Source organism: Dipteris shenzhenensis, chromosome 11, assembly GCF_047967505.1.
Source record: "Dipteris shenzhenensis isolate YYH24624 ecotype China chromosome 11, Dip_SZ_1.0, whole genome shotgun sequence".
Taxonomy (NCBI): domain Eukaryota; kingdom Viridiplantae; phylum Streptophyta; class Polypodiopsida; order Gleicheniales; family Dipteridaceae; genus Dipteris; species Dipteris shenzhenensis.
In genome coordinates this window covers 23,647,304-23,671,993 of record NC_141606.1, presented here as the reverse complement: position 1 = coordinate 23,671,993, position 24,690 = coordinate 23,647,304, and the positions used below count along the sequence as shown (strand labels likewise).

General features: G+C 40.5%; 1 pseudogene; it reads left to right on the top strand.

Moving 5' to 3' along the window:
* Window positions 1-425: 425 nt before the first annotated feature.
* Window positions 426-14,528, top strand: LOC147896788 (rRNA biogenesis protein RRP5-like; annotated as a pseudogene).
* Window positions 14,529-24,690: the final 10,162 nt, after the last annotated feature.

Below are 24,690 nucleotides of genomic sequence, written 5' to 3'. Positions count from 1 at the left end.
CTCGGCTTGCAAGTGTTTGGCCTCCCGTTCCATGGAGGTTGACGTAGGTAGATCCCTTAGTTCTTTGATAGAATGCTGCGGCGTAGAGGAACCTAAGTTGCAACGCTACATATGGTCTATATATATTGATTGAGCTTTTTGGGGTTTCTAATTTCTCCTACAACCGATCATGGTTAAGTGTCAAATCACCCCTTCCGTGCTCCTCCACCCCCTTTCTCCTCATGATGCACCTGCCTTCCTTAGTGGTGGTGCCCCTTCCCTTATCCCTGCTGAAATCCACGAAGCTTAGTCCCAGGCGGACACTGAGTATGCGCGTGACGTCAAGCCAAACACCCACCATACCCAGCGAGAGGCTAACGTGGAAGCCTTCTTTACAAGAACAGTTCCCAAATCTATCGAGTTAACAAGTTATTTGTTGGAATGAAATGTGGGGAATCATTTCACAGGTTGGAAACAAGGTGATAGTCGTCAGTCTTCCACGAGGCTTGTAAGGGTTGTTGGAAATAGAGGATAGAATCACTCACACCTCACTCTTGATCTAGCTCATACAACACTCAAAGAGATGGAGAGAGAGCAAAAACTCAAATATATTCCTCCACAATCATGGGCAGACAAAAGCTCAAGGGATGAGAGTGTACAATAGCCAGTAGAAGCTGTCCAAGATGCTTAGCCTACTCCTCTCCCTGCGCGCTTGCCTGTGCAAGGCTTTCTGTTCAGGCGATAAAATATGAGGGGGGGAGAGGGGGCCTTTTATAGGTCCATTGCTGGGCTGAAGAAAACCGACCAGTAGGGGGTCGGCCCTCTGTTTGCAGCACAGACTTCAAGGGCCCCTCCACCGACCAGGCTGGCCGGTTTGGGCTAGGCCTATAAATAGGCCCATGTGCCCAACCCATGGGCTGCTGATGCAGTCCGTAGGCCCCGCCTATATCTACTCCATGAGGCACCTAGAAAGCCACGCCATTCTTCCTTTGTTGCACGGGTTCCAGCTAGGTAGGTTTTCTGCTCTTTTCTTCCCCTATCCACCTATAGTCTCCTGCCCCCTTGTCCCCTCAAAATGGGGGCTCACAGGTGGGGCAGTGACTTTTCTAACACCCCCTCTCAATGACACAACTGTAGGCTGATCCCTATGCGTCGAATGAGGTGCTCCATTTGCTCCCTGGGAAGCGCCTTCGTGAAGACATATCTGAGATGTTGTCATTGGTCAGGTAGTACATCAACTCTATGACTTCTTCATCGATGAGTTCTCGAACAAAGTGGTAGTGGACCTCAAGTGCTTCATCCGTGCATGAAACACGAGGTTGTTGGCGATCGCTATGCAACTCTGGTTGTTGCACATAACCACAGTCGCATCTTCTTGGGCCACATTCATGTCCTTGATGTGCTTTGTCCGTGCGTGAAACACGGGGTTGTTGGCGATCGCTATGCAACTCTAGTTTCTGAAGAGGGGTGATGAGAGGTTTTCTTCAAGTATACTCCCCTATCAAATAGGAGTTATGGGGGGATTTTCTACGAGAAACCCACTCTACACGTAGGGTTTTTTAAATCCTTTCCATCTGAGTATCCACCATGCCTACCATCATTGTCATTGTTAGATGCAGCTCTCCATCTTTATGCCAAGATCTGTGGACACAATAGACATTCTCATTTGACTTGGAAATGTGCTTCTTTTGTAATTCAAAACAAAAAATATATAAACATATATCGCACATAACCACAGTCGCATCTTCTTGGGCCACATTCATGTCCTCCAAGATCCACCTGAGCCACAATGCTTCACATGCCGTTGTACGGGCAGCCCTATACTCCGTCTCTGTAGATGAAAGGGTGACAGTAGGTTGTTTCTTACTCAGCCATGACACACATAGCTCCTGATGAGAGTAAGAAACAATATCTAGAGGTCAATCTCCAGGTATCAATGTCACCTGCCCAATCACTATCACAGAAACCTCTCAACTCAATGCCTCTCGTATAAGTGATGCTGTGGGTGCAGGTACCCTTCAAGTACCTTAGCACCCTCATACTTGCATCCCAATGAGTCTTCTTGGGTGTGGCAGAGAAGTGACAGAGCAATCCAACTGCGTAGGAAATATCTGGTCGGGTATTGGCCTGGTAAATCAAACTCCCCACCAAATGTCGATATGATGAATCAACCGGCTGAGATGGATCACGCACACTCAGCTTTAGACCAGTTTCCATGGGAGTCATTGCTGCTTTGCAATTTTCCATTTGAAAGCATTCGAGCAATTCCCTACAATATTTCTCCTGTGAAATAAAGATACTGCTCTTTCCCTACTTCACCTCAATCCCAAGAAAGTAGTGAAGTATGCCTAAGTCAGTCATCTCGAACTCCTCCATGAGAAGTCTCTTGACCTGCGCAATCTTCTTCGTATGATCCCCTGTAATGATGAGGTCATCCACATATAGAATCAATACCAGGCACAAATCCCCCTTTGTGTCGAGATAAAGATTTGCCTCTGATGGACTCCGTTGAATACTGATCTTCTGAAAGAAAACATCTATCCGTTGGTACCAAGCTTTGGGGGCCTATTTTAGCCCGTATAAGGCCTAATTCAGTTTACAGACTTTTGATGGGGATCCTGGAATCTGAAATCCTGGTGGCTGTGCCACATATACCTCCTCCTCCAAGGTACCATTAAAAAATGCAGACTTGACGTCCATTTGAAAAATAGGCCAACCGTGATGAGCAGCCAAGGCAATGATTGTCCGAATAGTCACCATCCTCGTTGTGGGGTCGAAGGTCTCGTCGAAGTCAAGTCCTTCTGACTGTGCATAGTCTTTCACCACCAATCTTGCTTTGTACTTGTCCAAGCTTCCATCCGACTTGAACTTAAGCTTGTACACCCATTTAGTCCCAATGACCTTTCGCTTGGTTGGTTTGGGCACTAAATCTCAAGTGTCATTTTTCAAAATGGCATCCATCTGCCTGCATGGCTTCTTGCCATTCTGGAATATCCTTCGCTTCTTGGAAGGAACGGGGCTCTGCAAGCTAAGCCACCAAAGCGTAGTTCACGGAGGGAGTCTTCATGTTTCGTTGAGACCGCCGCACTTTGGAACTAGTCTCGGGAATGTCAGTGATCCGTGAGTTTGCTAAAGTCTTCAAATACCATTGAGGTAGCTTCTTCTTTGATGGAGGTGCTTTTGATGGAGTTGCCTTGGGAGCTGGCTCTAGAATGGCATGCTCCTCGTCCTCCACCTCCTCGGGGTCTTCAGTTGGCTCCACCTCTTGGATGATGACCTTGGGTGGGGGTAATGCTGGAAGTTCAGGAACCTCTTCTGCAGCCTGTGGCTCGGACTCCTCAAAGATCACATCCTTGCTGATAAGGATCTTCTTCTTTTCCGGGTCAAAAAGGCGATATGCCTTGGATTCTTCACTGTATCCCACAAATATGCAGCTTCGGCGATGGGGATCAAGCTTTATCCGCTCATCTTTATGCACATGCACAAATCCTTTAGAATCAAAAACCCTTAAATGAGATATTGTGGGCTTCTTACCATAGTAAGCTTCATATGGAGTCTTATCATCAACAGTCTTGGTCTTGGTTCTGTTGAGGATGTGAATGGCAGTGTTCACGGCTTCACCCTAGTAGGCTTTCGAGAGATTCCTCCCTCGCAACATGTCAACCCTGTCTCTATGACGGTCCTGTGCTTCCTCTTAGCAACTCCATTCTGCTGAGATGTGCGAGCTGTAGTGAGTTGTCTCTTGATCCCGTGCTTCTTGAAAAATCCATTGAACTCCGTAGAAGTGAACTCTCCCCCTCTGTCGGTGTGGAAGGCTTTGATTACCTCCCCACTATCCTTCTCTACCTGGGCCTTCTAGTCTTTAAATTTCTCATAAGCCTGAGACTTCTTGGCCAGGGTAGAATACCCACGTCATGCGACTGAAATCATCCACTAATAAAAGAGAATACCGCGAAGCTGCGAATGAATTTGGCGACATTGGGCCGCAGATGTTAGCGTGAACCAACTCGAGCGGCTTCTTGGCCCTTAATGAGGCCTCCTGTGGGAACTTGTCTCTGTGTTGCTTGCCTTCCATGCAAGCCTTGCAAACACGATCATTGCCTGCAATCGGTGGAACATCCACCATCTTTGTCTTCTGCATCTCGGCGAGAGTGCCATAGTTGACGTGATCGAACCGCTCATGCCACAATTTGGATCTGCCATGGTCCCCGTGCACCAATAGAGCGTTGAGTTGATATAGCCTATGCTCCTCGACACCTTGAGCCACCACCTGTCCATTTGCCTTGGATGTGATAGTGACTTTGCCGTTGTCGAATAAGACCGACATATTGTGCTTGTCCATCTGATCGACAGACAAAAGGTTCTTGCATGAATTCGGTACATACAGTACACTAGAAATCATCTCCTCGTTTCCTGCAGTGGTGATGAATGGAATACTACCAACACCCTTCACAGGGCATGACATGTTATCCCCCACATTGACCTTGGAATTGGGGTGCGTACCTTCCATGGTTTTGAACCACTCCTTGTTGGACATGTGCTTTGTCCACATACCAACCTTCCTCTCCTTCATTGGATGCATAAGCGGAGCAGTACTCAGTGATGATGAAGAGAGCGTCGGTCGTGATGTTTGCCGATTCGGTCTTGAGATCCGACTTCTTCTTGTGGCACTCTTTAGCAAAATGACCAAGCTTCTCACATTAGAAGCACTTCATCTGCCTCTTTTTCTTTGCATCCTCAGTCTTGCTTTTTTTCTCGGAGTCTTTGAACTTACCCTTGCTGGGCTTGTCCCTTGCCACGAGAGCCTTCTCGTTTGATCGAGTAAATAGTTTTTTCCGAGCCTCTTCCTCCAATAGTAAAGGGCCAAGCTCCTCGAAGGTGAGAGGCTTCGTCCTCTGTCCTACAGTGACTGTAGTCATGAAACTCTTAAAACTGTGAGGTAGCTTGTGTAAAGTCAACAATGCTAGATGACTTGAGTCTACCTTCTGATCAATTGCCGCGAGCTGGTCCCTTACCACCTTGACTATTGTTAGATGGTCGTGAACATTGTCTGCCTTAGTCATGTCTAGATTGTATAGTTGATGTTGGAACATTAGAATACGAGATGTGTTGTCTGTTTCATACAGATCCTTCAGGATAGCCCATGCCTCTACAGATGTCTCGGCCATCTCGATGTGCAGAAGAACAGAGTCTGCCGTGGTCCCAATGATTAATGCTAGGGAGTGGGCATATCTCTCTTCCCAATTCTTAAGCTCTTCTCCATCTACTAGAATGATAATCTTCCCCTTGCTATCCAGTATATCTTCTGGCTTTGCCTCCATCCCCGTTGTCAACTTCCACAACTTCCGAGCCACTAAAAGGCTCCGGATTTTCATCTTCCAGATTGGGTAGTTCGACTTGTCTAGCTTCCTTGACTCCGAAGTTTGGGATGGTGAATGAGAGGAATCTGGAGGAGGATGGAAGAGAAGGGGCTGAAGAGGCAACAATAGAATCCTTGTCCTCCATCCTTGCTGTAATAAAGAACAGCAAACTGTAAACTAAATTTGCAGTGGAGAACTTGACCACGCAGCACACCTGAGTGTCGATTAGAGTCGCCTACTTGCTGAGGTACTCCGATCTACAGCTGTAAACCTTGATCTGGTACCATGTTGGAAATAGAGGATAGAATCAATCACACCTCACTCCGATCTAGCTCATACAACACTCAAAGAGACGGAGAGAGAGAGAGCAAAAACTCAGATATATTCCTCCACAATCGTGAGCAGACAAAAGCTCAAAGGATGAGCGTGTACAACAGCCAGTAGAAGCTGTCCAAGATGCCAAGCCTACTCCTCTCCCTGCGTGCTTTCTTGTGCAGGTGATAAGAAATGAGGGGGGGAGAGGGGGCCTTTTATAGGCCCATTGCTGGGCTGGGCTGAAGAAAACCGACCAGCAGGGGGTTGGTCCTCTGCTTGCAGCACTGATTTCAAGGGCCCCTCCACCGACCAGGCTAGCGGGCAGGCCTGCCCATGTGCCCAGCACATGGGCTGCTGATGCAGTCCATAGGCCCTGCCCATATCTGCTCCATCAGCTGCCTAGAAAGCTGCGCCATTCTTCCTTTGCTGCGCGGGTTTTAGCCAGGTAGGTTCTCCGCTCTTTTCTTCCCCTACCCCTCTATAGTCTCGTGCCCCCTTGTCCCCTCAAAACGGGGGCTCACAGGTCGGGCAGTGACTTTTCTAACAGGGGTTTGTCAAATTTGAGGAAGCTTGGGATTTGTTTTGTAAAGGATGTGATTCCAAGGATACTGAAAGGTAAAAGATAGCCATGATTCTCAACACTGATCACGTAAGTCCATACCAACGAGCCTTCGTGCACGACATCAATTGTCAAACCATTGAGCAAAGTGCTAGCTTTAATGATAATCCTATTTTCTTGCTTTTCTTTTGGTTTTCTCTACACACTGAGAAATCAAGCTTGGAAACTGTACATGTTATTGTCTCTTTGAATACAATTCCCTCATAAACAAACCAACTCTCCTGCCTTCCTCTATGAACTGAGCTGCATCTTCCATGGTGCCATTGTGCACACCACTGGATTTTTACTTCATATGGATGATGTTGCTGGTGAATCTCGAACAAGGTTAAGAAAAGTCCAGTTGGTGCAAGGTGTGATTTTGTCCATTGATAAACAATGGGGCATGGTGATGTTGAATGCTCATCCTGACTTGCTAGCGTCAAGCTTTATGAAGGACTTTGAAGGATTGACCTTGGAGCTTCTAGCACTTTGTGAATACCAGAGTCTGCGCAGTGTTGAAGGATGGGTTATTGCTCTCCTTTCTCACATATTTCACAGGAACTGTGGACATCTTTCATCTCAGAATCCATTGCCTGAATCAAACTTGCAAGAACCTTTTTCTGAAAATCAACGTCTAAAAGCATAAATTTTTGATGTAGATCTTATGACAAATTCGATTGGGTTGACCCTAAATTCTCATCTTGTTGTAAACAAGTCTCATGGTGTTTATTTAAACATAGGTCAAGTTCAGGAAAAATATTGTTGTACGTAGGCTTGATCCTACCATTGGCCTTGTCGTGGAACTCCCTCCAAAAGGGAGCTTGGTGGCATACTCGGTGAAATCATTCGTGTGGAGCCCTTTGGTGCATTTGTGAAACTTTTCGATGGCTTAAAGCCTATGTGCCTCGCAGAACCAGGCCCCAAGTTTCAAGTTGGAGCTAAATAAGTTCAAAGTGCTAGCCTGCGATCCAGAGACCAAAAGCCTACCACCACACAGAAAACGACCATAGTATCCTCTGAGTTGAAATCTATAACTAGCTAAGAAGAGGCTGTTGAAGGCTTGGTAACACATGGATGGATTTCAGGTGTTGAACATTACGGGTGTTTTGTCTGCTTCTAAGTCAAGGGTCTTGCTCACAGAACAGAGCTGGGCCTTGATCCTGGCAACTTCTGCTTTCCAAAATGGGCAAGTTGTGAAATGTAGAATTCCCAGAGCAGATGTTTCAGTTTGGAGGCTTTCGTTGGGTTTTATTTTATCTCCCAACATGTTTCTTATCTCAGTCACTGCACGGCAATATTGAGAAGACTGTTGCAGTTGGGACGGGAAGTTTAGGGACTTGTGGCTTAAACAACAGACACCATGAAGATTATTAATGTCCCCATATCCAATGGAATGGAGAGGGCTTTCATGAGAATTGAGCAGTTGTCAGATTGTCCATGACATTTTGAGCAGTTAAATTTAGTACTTTGTCCTGGCTATAAATTTGAACAGTTCTAGTTTTAGAACGTGATGATCAGGAGCTAATTGTTACAGCAAATCTCCCATTCTTGCACTCAGCCAAGCCTCTTCCTTCTGAGATCTCACAGCTTCATGCTCAGAAAGTTATCCCAGGATACATAGCAAGCATCACAGATGCAGGTTGTTTTGTCTGTTTCCTGGGTTGCCTCACAGGACTTCCCAATGTCCTACAGGTGTCAGATGGTTCTGTTCTCAATAGGGCAGTCAGTTCGGCCCAGGTTCTAGAGGTTAACTTACTGTCAGGAAGGTTCTAGTGGAGGTGCCATTCTACTGATGTTTCTTTGTTGCAAGGGCATTTTCTTGAAGAAGAGATGATAGCTGAGCTGCAAGCCAAAAAGCCCCAGGGTTCAGATCTGGACTGGGCAAAAAGTTTCGAGATTGGCAAATTTGTGGAGGCGGAGATGCTCGATATTAAGGAGTATGGTGTCATCATGAATCTGCAAGTACACAATGATATGGTTGGCTTTATTACACCTATCATTTGGGTGAGCAGTTGAGGTGGGCAAGCACATGAGAGCTCGAATAATGGATGCAGTTAAGACTCAAGCGTGATGGGATAGGAGAGCTGACACTGCACCCAGGCCTTCTGCATTCTGAAAAACCTCCCAAGGCATTTTCAAAAAAAGCTTTCTCAAGAGGATTAGTTGTTCAACAAAAGGCATCGGCTATTGTTGACCTTATAAAGGATGAGTATTTGGTCCTATCTCTCCCAGATCATGGTAATGCGATTGCTTTTGCTTCAGCACATGACTACAACTTTCACGTTGATCCTCATCATCAGTACACACTTGGCCAAAGGTTGGGAGTTACAATTGGAGCATTACCAGAGAGAGCTCCAGGGTTGGGAGATTGCTTGTCCTGCTTGCAAGTTTTAGCGATTCTACTTCCAAACGCATGAAAAGGGATGTGAAGTATGAAATTGGCTTTTGTGTGAGGGAAGAGGGGTTTTCTGTGCAGCCCTTGGAAATGCAGCTTAAAATTGGGAAGGGTTTATTTGGCCGTATTCATGTTAGACAGATGAGCGATAGATGCACAGAACGAACTCCCTGACTCAGTACACTGTTGCGGAAGACTCTAGTGATCGAATGACTTCATTTTACAGGATGAAGTGAAAACTAAGGAGTTCAATTTTGAAATTGGAAGGATACTTGAGGTTCCGCAAAGAGAACCATTTGTGCCTCCCTTGGATGTAGTGTTGGAGAGTGTACAGCCTGTCTTGTGACGAAGTTACAGTGGGTACTGAAGAAATATCAACTTCTGTGAATGTCCCTGAAGATTTTAACAAATCAAGCAAGAGAGCAAAGAAGAGATTTGAGGAAGAGAGGGAGGCTGCAATCAGAGCAGCTGAACAAAAGCACCTGGAAGGTGACAAGCGCCTGAAGTTTGAGAAGCTGGTGAATGCTTCACCAAATAGCAGCTTTGTCTAGATAAAGTATATGGCTTTTATGCTCTCTTGCAGATCTTGATAAAGCCTGGAGCATTGCAGAACAGGCCCTGCAGACGATAAATTTCTGGGAGGAGAGGGAAAAGCTGAATGTCTGGGTTGCTTTTCTCAATCTGGAAATTGTGTATGGAAACCCACCCAAGGAAGCAACTTTGCAGGTCTTTCGGAGAGCTCTACAATATTGTGAACCCAAAAGGCTTCATTTAGCAATACTTGGGATTTATGAACGGGGCAATCAACATGATTTGGCAGATGAACTGTTGAAGACTATGATTCGCAAGTTTAAAGCATCGTCAAAGATTTGGCTGAGGTTAATTCGGTATCTATTGAAGATAGGCACGCCTGATGCTGCCCACAAGGCATTGGAGTGAGCTTTGTTGAGTTTCCCCTTCACAAACACATTAAAGTTATTTCACAAGCTGCAATACTTGAATTCAAGAGTGGTTCACAAACACAAACATATTAAAGTTATTTCACAAGCTGCAATACTTGAATTCAAGATTTGTTCACCTGAGAGAGCCCGTGATATGTTTGAAGGAATTCTTCGAAACTACCCAAAGAGAACCGATCTTTGGAGTGTCTATCTTGACCAGGAAATGTCTTTTGGAGATACAGGTGTTGTTCGTGCTCTGTTTGAAAGGGCGACATGCTTAGACCTGCCACCCAAGAAAATGAAATTTTTATTCAAGAAGTATTTGGACTATGAGAAATCTCATGGGGTCAAGAATGAATTATGTCAGAGGCAAGGCTATGCAGTACGGCTTGTTTAAGGATCCTTATTCATATAGATTTGGCCCACGCACAGCATATGGGGAGACGTTACGGACCTTGGTGTATCTGCTTCTGGGTGAAGAACCATTTAGTGTCGGGACTATTGAGTTTGCTCTTAGTATGGGGCCAGATAGGAGGTTCCCTGATGCCACATTTTTTGCTGGGTATGTTGTCGGTCTTGTGGAACATTTTGGTCTGTGTAAATATCGGACATCATATACTGTGAGTGTGTGTGTGTAGCTTCTCTATTCTCACCAAAAAAAGAAAGAGCGTGTAGCTTCTCTAGCTTTTGAATCACATTCATTTCAGCTACAGGTGGATATATCTTCTTCAGATACAGGTAATATTGATAATGAAGATACCAATGCGGATTTTAGAGAATCGGATATACAGGTGGATATATCTCCTTCGGATACAATTAATGCTGGTAATGAGGATACAAATGTGGATTTGCGAGAACCCGATATACAGGTGCCTTCTCATGAACTTAATGGCAATTTTTCTCTTCAGAGTATGCATCCTAGGTTACACCAAGTTTTTGACCGTGTCATTCAAAAGTTCCGTCTTCCTGCTTATGTTAAACCAAGTTTTTGACCGTGTCATTCAAAAGTTCCGTCTTCCTGCTTATGTTAAAAAGAATCGCAAGGATTGCACTCTATTTATGGTACCACTACTTCGCTCAATGGTTTTTGGTACAACAGGGCCTTCTGTAGGATATAATTTATGTCGCCACCTGATGGTGTGTAATATAATTTTCTTCAGCTTTCTCTTTTTTCTTAAGCTCCTGTCCTTTTAGATAGGTGTGTGTTGCTCCTTTTCATTTTTGTACTCCATGCTGGGTTTTTACCTTGTTTTGAGGTTTCCCACACAAGTAATATATAGTATTACCAAAAGAAAACAAAGTGTGTGTGTGTCTCATTCTTTCCTAGTAAGGTGACAACGTTCATAAATTATCCTCTCTCTCTCTCTCTCTCTCTCTCTCTCTCTCTCTCCCCCTTTTGTGTCACTTCATAAAGGGTTCTTTTGGTATCCATTGGAATGCAATGGATACTTTGTAACTAAAGCCAGATGCGGGCCCTTTTGGTGGCTTTGGTTCACAGTGGATATTTTGTAACTAGAGCCAAACATGGATTTTCTTGTTGTGCCAACATTGTTAAGGAAATGAAGCAATGATCCATTGCACATAATTTTAATTATAGCTGATGAGAAGAGTGCAACACCAACTTCTGTGTATATCTGTCTAGCCCTATTTTCGAAAACATTGAGTCCACGTGCATAGTTTGGTGGTTGTAAGATTTTAGTCTAGAAAGTACGTGGTATGTGTAGAGGCTGGGGTGCATATGCTAGGACTTTTATTTCACATCCTAGTTTTTTTAATACGTACAAAAGTTGGCATGCTAGGTTTAATGTCTCTCCCGCTCTTTCTCTTCGTTGCTTTTCTGTTTTGAATTCTCAAATGGCGGCCGTGAGACTTCACCAAGACTACTACAGATAACACTTGGCCAACACGCATGATTGATTGCAATACGTTTATAACAACCAGAGGCAATGATGCTCTACAATAGCTAATGGACAGCTCAATAATGCTACATGATTGAGGATTGAGAGTTGGAACAAATGATGCAGGCAAGATGAAAACAAAGAGTAGAGCCAATAGTAAGCATTTAAGCACACATGAAATACATGACATCGATGAAAAATTACAAAGCCAATTGATGATCTAACAAGCAACACAATAGAACAAGGTGCAATTCTATATCTTCGTAATGGTGCTGCGGGGATATCAACTAGCCAATCAAATAGACGCATAGGCTTCAAGCGGGTATCTCCAAAAGTTAGGCAAGTTCTTGCAATGTGCCTCATGTTGCATATGAATCTCTCTCTCTCTCTCTCTCATTTGTGCTTGCACATGGGTAGAACATGTTTATAGAAAAGCCTTTACACATTTGTAGATAGATTGCTATGATTGTTTGGTTGGAGAATTCATTCTAATATTCTAAGAAGTCATGAGGTATGGTAGATATTGGCATACACTTGTAGATAGAAAAGCCTTTACACGTTTGTAGGTATGATAGAAAAGCCTTTACATATTTGTAGATAGATTGCTATGATTGTTAGATTTCCTTCCAACATTTTAAGAATGGATTTGAGTGTAATGGAGTGATAATAGTCATGCTTTGCATACATAACAATCGGAGTAGTCACGTTTCAATGTTCTCATTCTTAGGTCTGCAAAGTCCATAGTTTCAATGAAATCTCGTCAAAAACTATGAGTTGCACTTGTTGATATAGTGATGTTAGTGTGTCTAGTTTTTCTCTTGGAAGGGACGTTAGGTTTTTGGTATGCATTGGCAAATGTATTGCTATTGTGTTGCCATTTATGTTTCTTGCTTCTTTTTCTCTATGTGCAAGCATTAAAACTTTTGGTATGTCAAGGTCAATGTCCAAGAAGTCCTTGTACTAGTAGAAGGAGCAAGTGTGTTTTCCCTGTCCTTGCTCCTCTCGTGTAATTTAACTTGTGAGAAGGTTGAAGCCTTTTTTGTATCATAACATCATCAAATAGGGATCTTTGTTCTTCTATAGCCTCATTGTAATGACGTATACTAATTTTGTTAATGGAGCTAATGCGATGTCTACTCATTAGCATGTTTTGAATTTATTTGATCATGAAGTACTTAAGTAAATGTTGCGTGATTGGTGAGTTTTTCAAATCGATTGACCTTAAGGGTGTATTTTAATTGTCTTGAAATACTTAAGTAAATGAATGATGTGCGATTTTAATGCGGGGTTTTTTCAAATCAATTTTCTTTAGAGGTGTATTTTAATTGTTTCGAAGTACTTAAGTAAATGATGTGCGATTTTAATGCTTGGGTTTTTTCAAATCAGTTTTCTTCAGACCTTCGCAAATCTGACCCCCATGTTGATCATTCTCCTCTTCGTATTGTCCACCTTGGTGTTGGTGGTGCTTTTGTGCGGATTATTTATCATTTTGTCGAACAATTGCACACGATGCAATTGTTCATGCGGACCGCAAAATTAACAACAAGACATGGATGTGACAAAGCAAGCAATTTTTTGATGCTCTAAATATTTGAAAAATGAGCTTCTGAGTGTAATTTTTTGGTGACTATGTTTGTAACTATAAATTTTGCAAACTGAACACATGTATACTTTTCTCCTACTTACTGTGGCTTAAAATGTAAATTTTGCCCAAAATCTACAACTGTCAATCACTATCAGCATGTTGATGTGAAAATTGGCATGTTTGGATAATTGTAAATTGTCATGTTCGGTGAAATGAAAATTATGACAAAGCAAGCAATTTTTTGATGCTCTAAATTGTTGATGTGAAAATTGGCATGTTTGGATTATTGTAAATTGTCATGTTCGGTGAAATGAAAATTATGACAAAGCAAGCAATTTTTTGATGCTCTAAATTTTTGAAAAATGAGCTTCTCAGAGTAATTTTTTGGCCACTACATCTGTAACTATAAATTTTGCAAAATGAACACATGTATACTTTTATCCTACCGACTGTGGCTTAAAATGTAAACTTTGCCCAAAATCTACAACTGTCAATCACTATCGTGTACAATGTGCGCTTTTATAATATGATGATAAGTTGTTATTATGTTTGTTGATGTGAAAATTGGCATGTTTGGATTATTGTAAATTGTCATGCTCTATGAAATGAAAATTATCATAGATGAGTCGTCATTGAAATTATAAATCTTTCACAAACACTTTGATGGGGTTTACACTTCCTCTACAAAGTGTGCTTGGAAAGATTTATAATTTCATCAAGGGCTAGTCTTCCATCGCTCCATCCTCCATCGGAACCATTTTGTGCATATCAATTAAATTGCATATCAAATAAATTTCATTTTAAGAGAATTGCATTTTAAAAGGTTTGCAACATGAAAGAATTGCATTTTACATGGCATTTTAAATTGCATTTTAAAAGAATTGCATTTCAGAAGGATTGCATGTTAAAAGAATTGCAATCACAACATTTATAAGATATAACCAGCCATCACACCAAATCTCTTCTTTTGAGTGACTAGAAATTGGCTCAGGGTGAGTTAGTACGGGGCATCATCCAAGGGACCTGGAAGATCTGTGTGTACCACTTTGGCATATCATCGTCACCACATACTCCTTTTACATCGTCCAACACTCTACCATTTGTATAGAGGTAAACTAGCTTTTCCAATCTTTTCGATGTCAAGCGGTTTCTTTTGATGGAATGCACAGACTTATAGTTACTCCAGTTGTGTTCGCTAGAGGAGTTGCTACAAAGTTATGACAACACCTTCATGGCTAGCTTGCAAATGAGGCGTGGATGCTCCACACTCTTCCCACCATCTCCATGCTGGCATATCTTTTGCTAATTATTTGATTCTTGGATAGGCAAACAGTCCTTCTCTATTTCGAAAAGTTGACAATTCCCTAACAACAAAGGCATACTTTGTCCTATCGTCAAAGAAATGTCTAAGAAGATCATGCCACGATTGCATTATCTGTACATCAGTCTTTGTGTGATATTCCCACAATTGAGGATATAATATATGGGTGGCATAGTGCAAAAGAGTTGTGAGCTTGATTCCATCGTTTTCGCACCATCTTTTGCAATGCAATTTGTTTAGTCATGTTATATCCACCTTTGCCTGGCCGGACATCTTCCTTCAAAACATCCGTCTCAGCAGTCTACCATGCCATATAAGTGCTTCCCATGCTTGGACCTTTCACATCCAACCTACGGATTGCAAACCAAATTGGCTTCATAGCTTCCACTGCATTGGATACCCTCTTTCAAAATGTTGGGTTATTAACCAACGCCTTTGGGTCTCGAAATTCATTATGAGAGCTGGTTGAGCGTGCCTCGACTATCCACTCTGTGGCTTCTACACTGAATAGCGTCTCGGTTACAAGATCTTGCTCCTTTAACAACCACTCCATCATTATATAGTTTGTGCCAAAACGCATTTCACCTGGCTTTAGAAGCTCTAGCGGGTGACTTGCAGGTTGATGATTCTTGAATATGCCTAGTATTTGCTCATAACAGGTTATAAAAGTGTCCTAGGACATTTTTATGTCCTACCAAACTAGTGTTAACTAAACCTCTCACACAAACAAATAAAAAATTATCAAGATCATATATATATATATATATATCCCTCCCAAAACTGTTTGATTAGTTTCAGATCTCTTTTTATTCCTTCTCAAATACTTCTAAAGCATAGTAGTTTGAAATACAATCTGTATCTCTCTCCCTCACTTATCCCCTCAAATAGAAAAAAACATAGCAGTTTGAAATATAATCTCTCTCTCTCTCTCACCCCTTTTTCATTCATCTATCTATCCCTCCTATACCAGTGAAGAAACAAACGTCACAAATAGTCTCATAGTTTTAAATATCATCTACCTAAATCTCTCTCTCCTCCTTGCCTTTTGTAATAAACATATAGACAAATTGTGAAACAAAAACCCCACATCTTAGAATTATACAAAAGCATTAATAAGGTATTTTGGGGTTTTGATTATTTGCCATAATAGCTTATATGCTGAAAAAACTTGGAATTATTATGGATTGGAACTTGCACCCATTACTTTGAGTTCTACCTAAAGTTTTAAAGTCAATCTAACACCAATATTTCAAACTGTTTTCTCACGTTTTAGATAAAATGGCCATACTTCTTACTTAGAATGAGTTTTCTTAGAGTTTGTAAGTCCTATAGTCTAAGGATAACTATAACACATATGCTTATATTTCCTTGGAGCTAGATAATCATTTTCATTTTGATCTATGGCCTTAAATGTAATTTTAGTGAATGCTAATGGTGAGGCAAAAATTGATCTTTTAAAAATTCTTTGACATGTGTAACAAGTTTCAAACTCAGCCATACTTCATATATGTCTTCAATAGGATATTATGGACTAGCGTGAGTTTTTTGGGGACCTAATATCATGTAGAACCCTAAATTCAAATCATATATTGATTGTTCCATATGCTATATACAATTCATGCTAAATTAAAGATACAAGGGTTAAAGGATATCATGAAAACCTTTAGAGTGCTTCTAATCATGAATGAGTGATACCAATTAAAAAAAGTTATATATAAAACACTTATATATGTGATAACTCAAAACTCTAAAAGTGAGATTTAATGTGGAACTTGTTTTGGTAGTTGATATTAGGAGAACTTAATCTCTTTTAGTTTTAGCCTTTATTGTGATGTGGTTACTTTCCCTTATGATATAACATTGTTATACTTAAGACATGAAGCTTTGTGGCTATTATGTGTAGTATATAGAGATGCTTATTTATGAAATGCGACTTATAATGTAGCATGCTAGGCTAACCACTCTTGTTAATTGATAAATTAATCTTGCCAAAATGATTTTTAAACAAAATTTTGTCACCCTTAGGTGTTTGATATACTTATAAACACTTTGTAAAAAATGCTAGCTCCTTGAAATCAATTGTATTTTTCAGGCATGCTAGATAAAGTTTCAAATCTGAGTACTGTCCCGGTGAAAGACTATGTTACCATACTTTTGTGAGAATTTTCTAATCACATGTAATAGTTTTGTGTGCTCCTTATATGTTTAGGTATTAGTCCTATGAGTCTACCATAAGATCAAGAGAGAAAATCACCACAAAACGCATCTACAACAACTTGTGATTTTTTTACCAAAACCTAATAGCATTGCTAAGATCGGGGCTAGGAGGTTAATCCCATATGCAATGAACTCAATGCATAGTCCCTCATTTGACGTCCTATTATGCTACCAAACTAGTGTTAAAGGGGGGGAGAGAGAGAGAGAGACAGAGACACAGAGAGAGAGAGAGAGAGAGAGAGAGAGAGAGAGAGAGAGAGAGAGAGAGAGAGTTGTAGAGAAAGAGAAAAAGAAAGAGAGGGTGTTAACCGATTGGTTAACAATATGCCACTGCTAGTTAGTGATGTCATTTGATGGATAGTGGCAAGTCCATAGAGCTAGGATTGTGCCGTGGAGCCAAATAGGCCCAAGTTGATCGTAAAGAATGAGGAAAGAGAGTGGTATAAAGAGATTAGGGTTGGCCCTCCCTTCAAAAGGTGACATGTATAAAAGGCCAAGTGGTTGAATTTGGTCTTCATTGTTGGATGCGCAAGTTTGGAATACAAGCTCCCTCTTCTCTTTTAAGAGTGTTTTGGGTATTCTCTTGTTTCTTTTGTAGTGAATTTCTATTTGACACTCCATCCCCATTCATTCTCCTCTTCTCCTCCCCTTCTCCCTCTCTTCTCCCATCTCCCCCTTCCCTCTTTCTCTCGTGGAAACACATTGCAACAATCTGAGAGCCACTTGAGTGACACTTGGGGACAGCTCGTGCTTTGCATTGAGTTTGCATTGCTCTCACAAGGAGTAGCTTGGAGTGGAGGCTCCATCAGCAATCCTTCAAGGTCCCCATGACACATGAGTCACCCTCGAGATGACACATCTTTGGCACCGTTGTCGAGAAGTTCAAGGTATGCTTTTACATTGTACTTATTTTCTCTCATCATCTACCCATTGCTCATTGTTTCAAGCTAAACTTGGAGCTTTGTTATTGGAGATTTAGAAGAGGAATGAGTGAAGAAGTGTGAGTTTTGTGTGGAAATGGTTGCATCTTCCTATGCAAGGCTCTAAATCTCCTCCTCGCATTTTCTCTTTCTATTTTGTCCTCTTCATATCTCCACTTTTGCATGTCCTTGCTATTGAGGATTTTAAACTTGTTGAGTTTCTCCCTCATCTCTTTGCCCATCTTTCTTTGAATCCCTTTTCCTTGAGCAACCTAGGCAACGATAAATTATCATCATTGTTATGCCAAGTGTGTGGCATATCAGGATCCATGGATGCAAGAAACTTGGTGGTATATACTAATGATGCTTGTAAAAGACAATCGTCTGCCATGCTTCCTTCAAGTCTTGCTTTTTACCTTATAGTCCCTTCAATATTTTCATACACCATTCAAGGAAAAACATCCAATGACTATGAACGGATCCTGCACTGGCAACCTCCTCCACTATATGTACAAGCAAGTGCTCTTGAGTCATCATAATGCTTGCAGGAAAATTCTTCTCAGCAAGATCATAGTTTTGATGGAGTCCACCCCAGCCTTCTTGCTGCTCAATGCCCATGAAAGATTCAAAATTTTCTACTCATTCCAAATCAAATAAAATAAAAGGTGATATGATGTTAATCATACCTCAATATGCCATTGATCTTGTAGATAGCTTTTCTAACATCTTCTAATAAGCATCCTTTCATCATAATTAGGAGGATGAAGTTTAGAAACATCAAAGGAGTTATAGCAATGCATCACAATCATAGTTATAGTAATGCACAACAATCCTAAGAGTGTTCAAGAATTAATATCAATTTGAAACATGTAGGATACTTGTAAGGACTTGTGTCAATCTAGGGGCTTGATGTCATTAAGATGATTATCCTTTGTCAATGCTCCTTTCAAGAAATGCATATGTCCCATTGGTGTCCAAAAAGAGGCAATGTCCTTGTTGGCAATTGCCTCCTCTCTCTTGAAAAATATCATGGTGCTTTTGGGAGAATAACTTTATGACCACGTATTTCGGGCCACAACTCAGGCTTCCTATCCATTCTCCTTAATCTTCTTGTTCTCCCCTTGTGTCTTTGTCACCAACCAAATGTGTCCAAATAGAAGCCCCCAGATTCTTGACGATATGTGTGGGGTCCAAAGGATGATTGACCTATATCTGACCCTAATAAGGAGGCTCACGGAAGATCCGAATGCTTCTTCATATTTGGTGGAAGATACTCTCCAAGCATTGAGCCAATCACTTGCCTTTAAGACCGTTGGTTTAGGACCAATTATCCATGCATGCACAGGATGGTCATGTGGGATGTATCAAGTGTGTTAGAGCTATATATAGCTTGCCCTAACTCAGCCTAGTCCTCAACTATATATATGCCTATGATCTATGAATAGAATCAATTCCTTGGGAGCAACTCTTGTGTTCGTCTCTCTCCTCTTTCTCTTCCTCTCAACATGGTATCAGAGCTTGGCTACACTCTAGCATGATTGTGAGGAGAAAGGGACATATTTTTTATCAATCTAGCAACGTGATCATTCACAAAATGTTCTTTCTGATCGTTTTGACTACTTTGTTGCTAGGTTTTGAGTTGATATGCAAAAGTTATCAAAGATGCATCGCAAATCAACGCTGTGATCATGATTGATGAAAATGGTATGCACTGGCTTGTTCGAAGTGTATGTGCTGGTTATTTTGACTGGCTGGATCACTATACTCTGATTTTAGGTGAGAAACTTATGGTTATTTATTTTTGCTGCCTGCTGTCAATAAATTGGTAGAAGAGTGTTTGGACAGGAAGATGAACACCCATAACCAGAGAGGTCTTGATCTAGGACATGAGGATGGAAAAGGTTCATACTTTTATATAATCAACAATATTTGAAGCAAAAGAAAAAGCAATGAAAAAAGTAGACTTAATGATAAGAAGCTTCCTAATATGGTGTCGCCCTCTCGCTTTCAATATCCACAAGTTGATCACACCATCTTACACTCAGTATTTGCATTCCCTTGGATTTAACACACTGGCATATCATACTTTTACGTTCCCACATAGAGAAATAAGATGATCAATCACATAAAGCAAACTTCTTTAGCTATAGGACTCCAAAAAAATTTAGATGAAGAGAAGGCCCAACACCCACCAGTCATATCCATAAAAACCAAGAGCGCACGATTGTTGTCTTTAGGGATCAAGATGTTATCTAATCGATGTCAAGGAGAGTCTCAATCTTGTCGTTAAGAGTAAGGCAGCCCAATCTACATGCTTTTGCAGTGATAATTATACATGTTCAATAGACTAGAAAGTTGATTGAGAAAATCACTTGGACAAAATGTTATCTACCATATGAAGCAAATTTTGATTTCTATTAGGTCATTAGTGAAAACAAGAGTTTAGCACTTTAGCACTTGTGGTTTCATGCTGCTTTTGCAAAAGTTTTTAAAAGCCAATGATGCTTCGCATATATTAAGCTAGTTTTTATTTAGTGCATCCTTTACTGACCAGCTTCTTATTTAGTTCATCGCTTGCTGAGTCTTTGTGTAAGTGATTTGCTACTCAACATTCATAGAACGTCCTTCAACCAAAGAGCTCTATCAATATCTATACTCGGGTGCCTCACAAAACTTGATTGTTTTTCAACAACCACTATGACATACATCTATGTGTTGGAGCTTTTCTTTGCCTATTGGTATAGAGATAAACCAACTTCCTTTAATGTTGTACATGATTGGGAACCATGATATCATCGTAGTTCAATACAATGCTTTGTTCTTGATATTCCACTTGAAAGGTTATGTTTTTTGTATTCCACTACATTCATATGCTTGGTGTTTTATTCACAATGATAATACATGTATTATTATGTTTTGCTGACAAGTTTACCTATAGCTTCAAGTTTCCATGAATCAAGCTAAAGAGACTTGACAAATATTCTATATCAAGCTTTACTTTCAGCATTAGCTGATTGATTCAAAGGAGCTTCCAAAATATTTTGTACTATTTTAAAGACTAGATTTTCTTCGATTATCTTATCATTTACTTTTGATTTCCTAAATGTTTTGTGTTATTTTGAAGGTGAGAGTTACTTTTGATTATCTTATGATTTTGAAAGCAGGTTCTCTTTCATCTTTTATTAATCAAGCATACCTATAGGCCATCCATTGTATTTGATCTGGAGTAGGGTAAAGATCATGTAGGTGTGCTTGATATGCAAAATAAAATGTTGATCTAATGTTTCTCTCTCTCTTATAAGCTAACACTTTGCTTAACTTTCTCATCATGTATTCAACACTAGCTTCACTTTCATAAGTTGGCCCATCCTATGGAAGAAAAGGACTTGCTGAATGTTCTATGTTGTTAACATGCTAACATTTTTTCTTTCAATGTTTCTTTTCTATTTATCCTTGATATCATTACTTCTTGGACATGTTACTTCACATATGCAAAGGTGCTTCTCACATGTTTTCTTATTGTTTTCAAGACACTCATTTGTTTCCAAGGTGAGCTCATATGTTCTCTTTCATCACACTCAGTTGTGTCTCTGAGTACATGCAGGTTTGCACATGTGCCTAGATACAATCCAATGGACTAAATGCACATTCGATACCTTCAGGATGAGTACATCTACTTTGTTTTTCATCCTCATCTATATTTACGAGTGCATGCAAGGTCTTGCTAGACCAGCGGTTTGTTCCTTCTTTGTCAATTAACTTATTGATGACTTATGGTATGTATTTACTTATTGGTTCACCTTATATCTTCAAGCAAGGCATACTTTTATTTCGCTCTTTATGTGGTGAGGTATACTTATATGTCTTTCACAATGAACATATATGGTTGACATATTGAGTACTTGTTTGGCTGTGGCACCTATGGATTGTACTTATTGTGTACTCGTTTGAACGTGGCAAGGTTCAATGTTTTTTAGGTGACAATATTTATGAACATATATGGCTAATTGCTTGAGTACTCATTTGGACGTGGCATATGGCTAACTACTTGAGTACTAGTCTGGACATGGTACATGGATTATTACTGAGTCCTCATGTGAATGTGACACATATTTACTTGTCTAAATGTGATACATGGATTATTACTGAGTCCTCGTTTGGATGTGACACATATTTATATGGCTTTCACAATGGACACATATGGATTACTTATTGAGTACTCATTTGGACATGGTCATATTGCGTACTCATTTGGACGTGGCAAGGTTCAACGTCTTTCATATGAACACATATGGATTACTTCTTGAGTACTCGTTTGGACATGGCACATATGGATTATTTATTAAGTACTCATTTGGATGTGGCACATATGGATTACTATTGAGTACTTGCTTGGATGTGATCACCATTCTCGGATGCCCATTTTCTTAGTTACTTCTGAATGTTCTTTGTAATCTTGGATGCTCATCTTCTCGGTTGTTTGGTACTTCTAGATGTGAAGAGGTTGTTATTTCATTTCCGCTATGATTATGTAAGCTGTGTCTAATCCACACCAGCTTGCCTCTTATCATACGTGTGTGGCTTATGCTCGTTGTATTTTGGATACTTCCGAATGAGGAGTTGTTATTTCATTTTTGCCTATGATTATGTAAGTTATGTCTAATCCATACCACTTTGCCTCTTGTCATATGTGCATGGCTTATGCTCGTTGAATTTTTGGTTGTTCGGTACTTCCGACTGCCCAGTTGTTCGGTACTTCTGGGATGCCCAATGGTTCGTATTTTTGGTACTTCTGTCTGCCGAGTTGTTCGGTAGTTCTAGGATGCCCAATTGTTTGGTACTTCCAGATGTATGTATGCTCGTTGTGTTTTTGGATTATTAGTTCTTGATTTGTGGGATCATTATGGGCCTTCCTATTGTGTTGCTACTATGACTTTCTTACACTACGTAAGTGACATTTCAACCTTGGCTTTGTGGGCATCTCAAATTTGACACTTCCAGATGCCTGAATGCTCGTTGTGTTTCTGAATTATTGGTTCTTGATTTGTAGGATCTTTATGGGCCTTCCTATTATGTTTCTACGGCTTTCTTACACTACCCAAGAGACATTTCAACCTGGCTTTGTGGACATCTCAAATTGCCCCTCCATACTCATCTTTGGAGTGATCAAAGCAATTTCCTCATACATTCATCCTTGGTACAATAGAAAAGGACACTTGAATATTTTCTTTGTTCATATACACTGCATGAAATCGATCATTTTTTGTGGATGAATTGTGCAAAACATGAAGGCATGATTATAAAGGTTTGAGGAGGTGTGACCAGATTGAACTTGGAGAGAACAAGCTCTACTATTTAGATTTAGAGCTCAAACATCGAACTTGAAGATCTTAGGTGCTGAGTATGCATCATCACTATGCCAAACAAGTTGAGATTTCCGCACAGATTTTTCTATTTTTCACACATACTTTGCACTGTATCATGCACCAAACATAGCGCCCATCTTTGCACTATACTATGGACAAGTGCTTGTCTTATGCCTTTGTACTATGCACATGCAATTTGCACCGTATCATCCAACATTACATTGTATCATTGAAACTGGCATATGGCCATTCTTTGTATATATATTTTCACATAGATATATATAGTGGCTCGGGTTTTTCCCTTGTACTCCCCAAGGGTTTTTTTCATCCGTAGCTAGAGGGCCTAATTTGAATGGGTGTGTTAGAGCTATATATAGCTTGCCCTAACGTAGCCTAGTCCTCAACTATATATATGCCTATAATCTATGAATAGAATCACTTCCTTGGGAGCAACTCTTGTATCTGTGTCTCTCCTGATTCTCTTCCTCTCAACAGTGTGAGCTTCATAAACGATTTTCTTCTAAGTTTTGGAATGTCATGAATGATCACCACAAATAAGACAAGCATGACCACTTGTCAAAAGACTTACATGTATAGAAAGATCATTAGACATGCATAGATCACACCACAAAGCATGTGCACTTAATTAAGTGTCAAATTTATAAGCTTGTATATGAGCACACCACAAAACTCATGCATGGTCCACATCAAAATTTTCATTAGTATTATTTGGAGCTCTACAAATATCAAATGCAAATTGGCCTCTCATAGGTTCTGGAGACCCTCTATCAAAGGTTCCATGTACAAGTTCATATTCTTTGAATTGTACTTCCCTTGCACAAGGAGGGCAAGCATGAAGTGTGGGTCAATGTTTGCTTGAGTGTAGCCAATTGTAGAACTATTTTCACGGCCATTTTGGGGCCATGATGCAATGCACTCCTAGGTGAAATTTGGGATTTTGCATGGACTCGTGCTCTCACCGAAAATTTTCTCGATGTCATGATGCCGCATTGGCATAATAATGAGATGTAATCTATTTATTCTAAAAAAGTTAAATTGTATTTTTCTAGATGTATCTCCATGCAACCACAACGGTGGGTCGTGGGAACTATTTTAGCTCTACTTTGGTCATTAAATAAGGAAATTGTAGTCTTTCTTTACTGGTATTTTAGTCCTTGTTGCGGTAAATATAAATGAGGGCACAAGTATTCCAAGCCACTGCCATGACTAGAGGCCCAATGGTGACATCCAAATAATCAACTACAATTCATCAAGTGAAAATTGAGCAAAAGATATTACAATCTATATCTACATCCAATTACACGTTACATAAAAAATAACAACTTATACTAAGCAAAAATTGAAGAGAGGATCATACATTTATAAAAACTTGGCAATTCCTGAGAGCCTTAAAGGGAAAAAGATTACAGCTAGCGACCATAAAAGTTAAAAACAGTGCATATTGAGAGTCACACATTGAACAAAAAGAGATTACATAAATGTAATAAAAGCTCGGCCATTGCTGAGAGCCTTAGAGACCCAAACATTACATCTACAAAGCCAAAAGATTATCGAGAGACTTAGAGGCCAAAAGATTACATCCAGCCACTACTAAGTGGTTATGAGCCTCATTTGAGCAAGAGGGAATTTGTACAACTCAATATTTCCACCAGTATAGCTTGTTGCATTAAAATTTTTTAGGGAGCCAAAGGAGGAGATGATGGAGAGGCCAAAGGCCATGCACATTGCTAGGACTCAGATTACAACCCCCCCAAAAAGTCGAGAGTACTCTGCT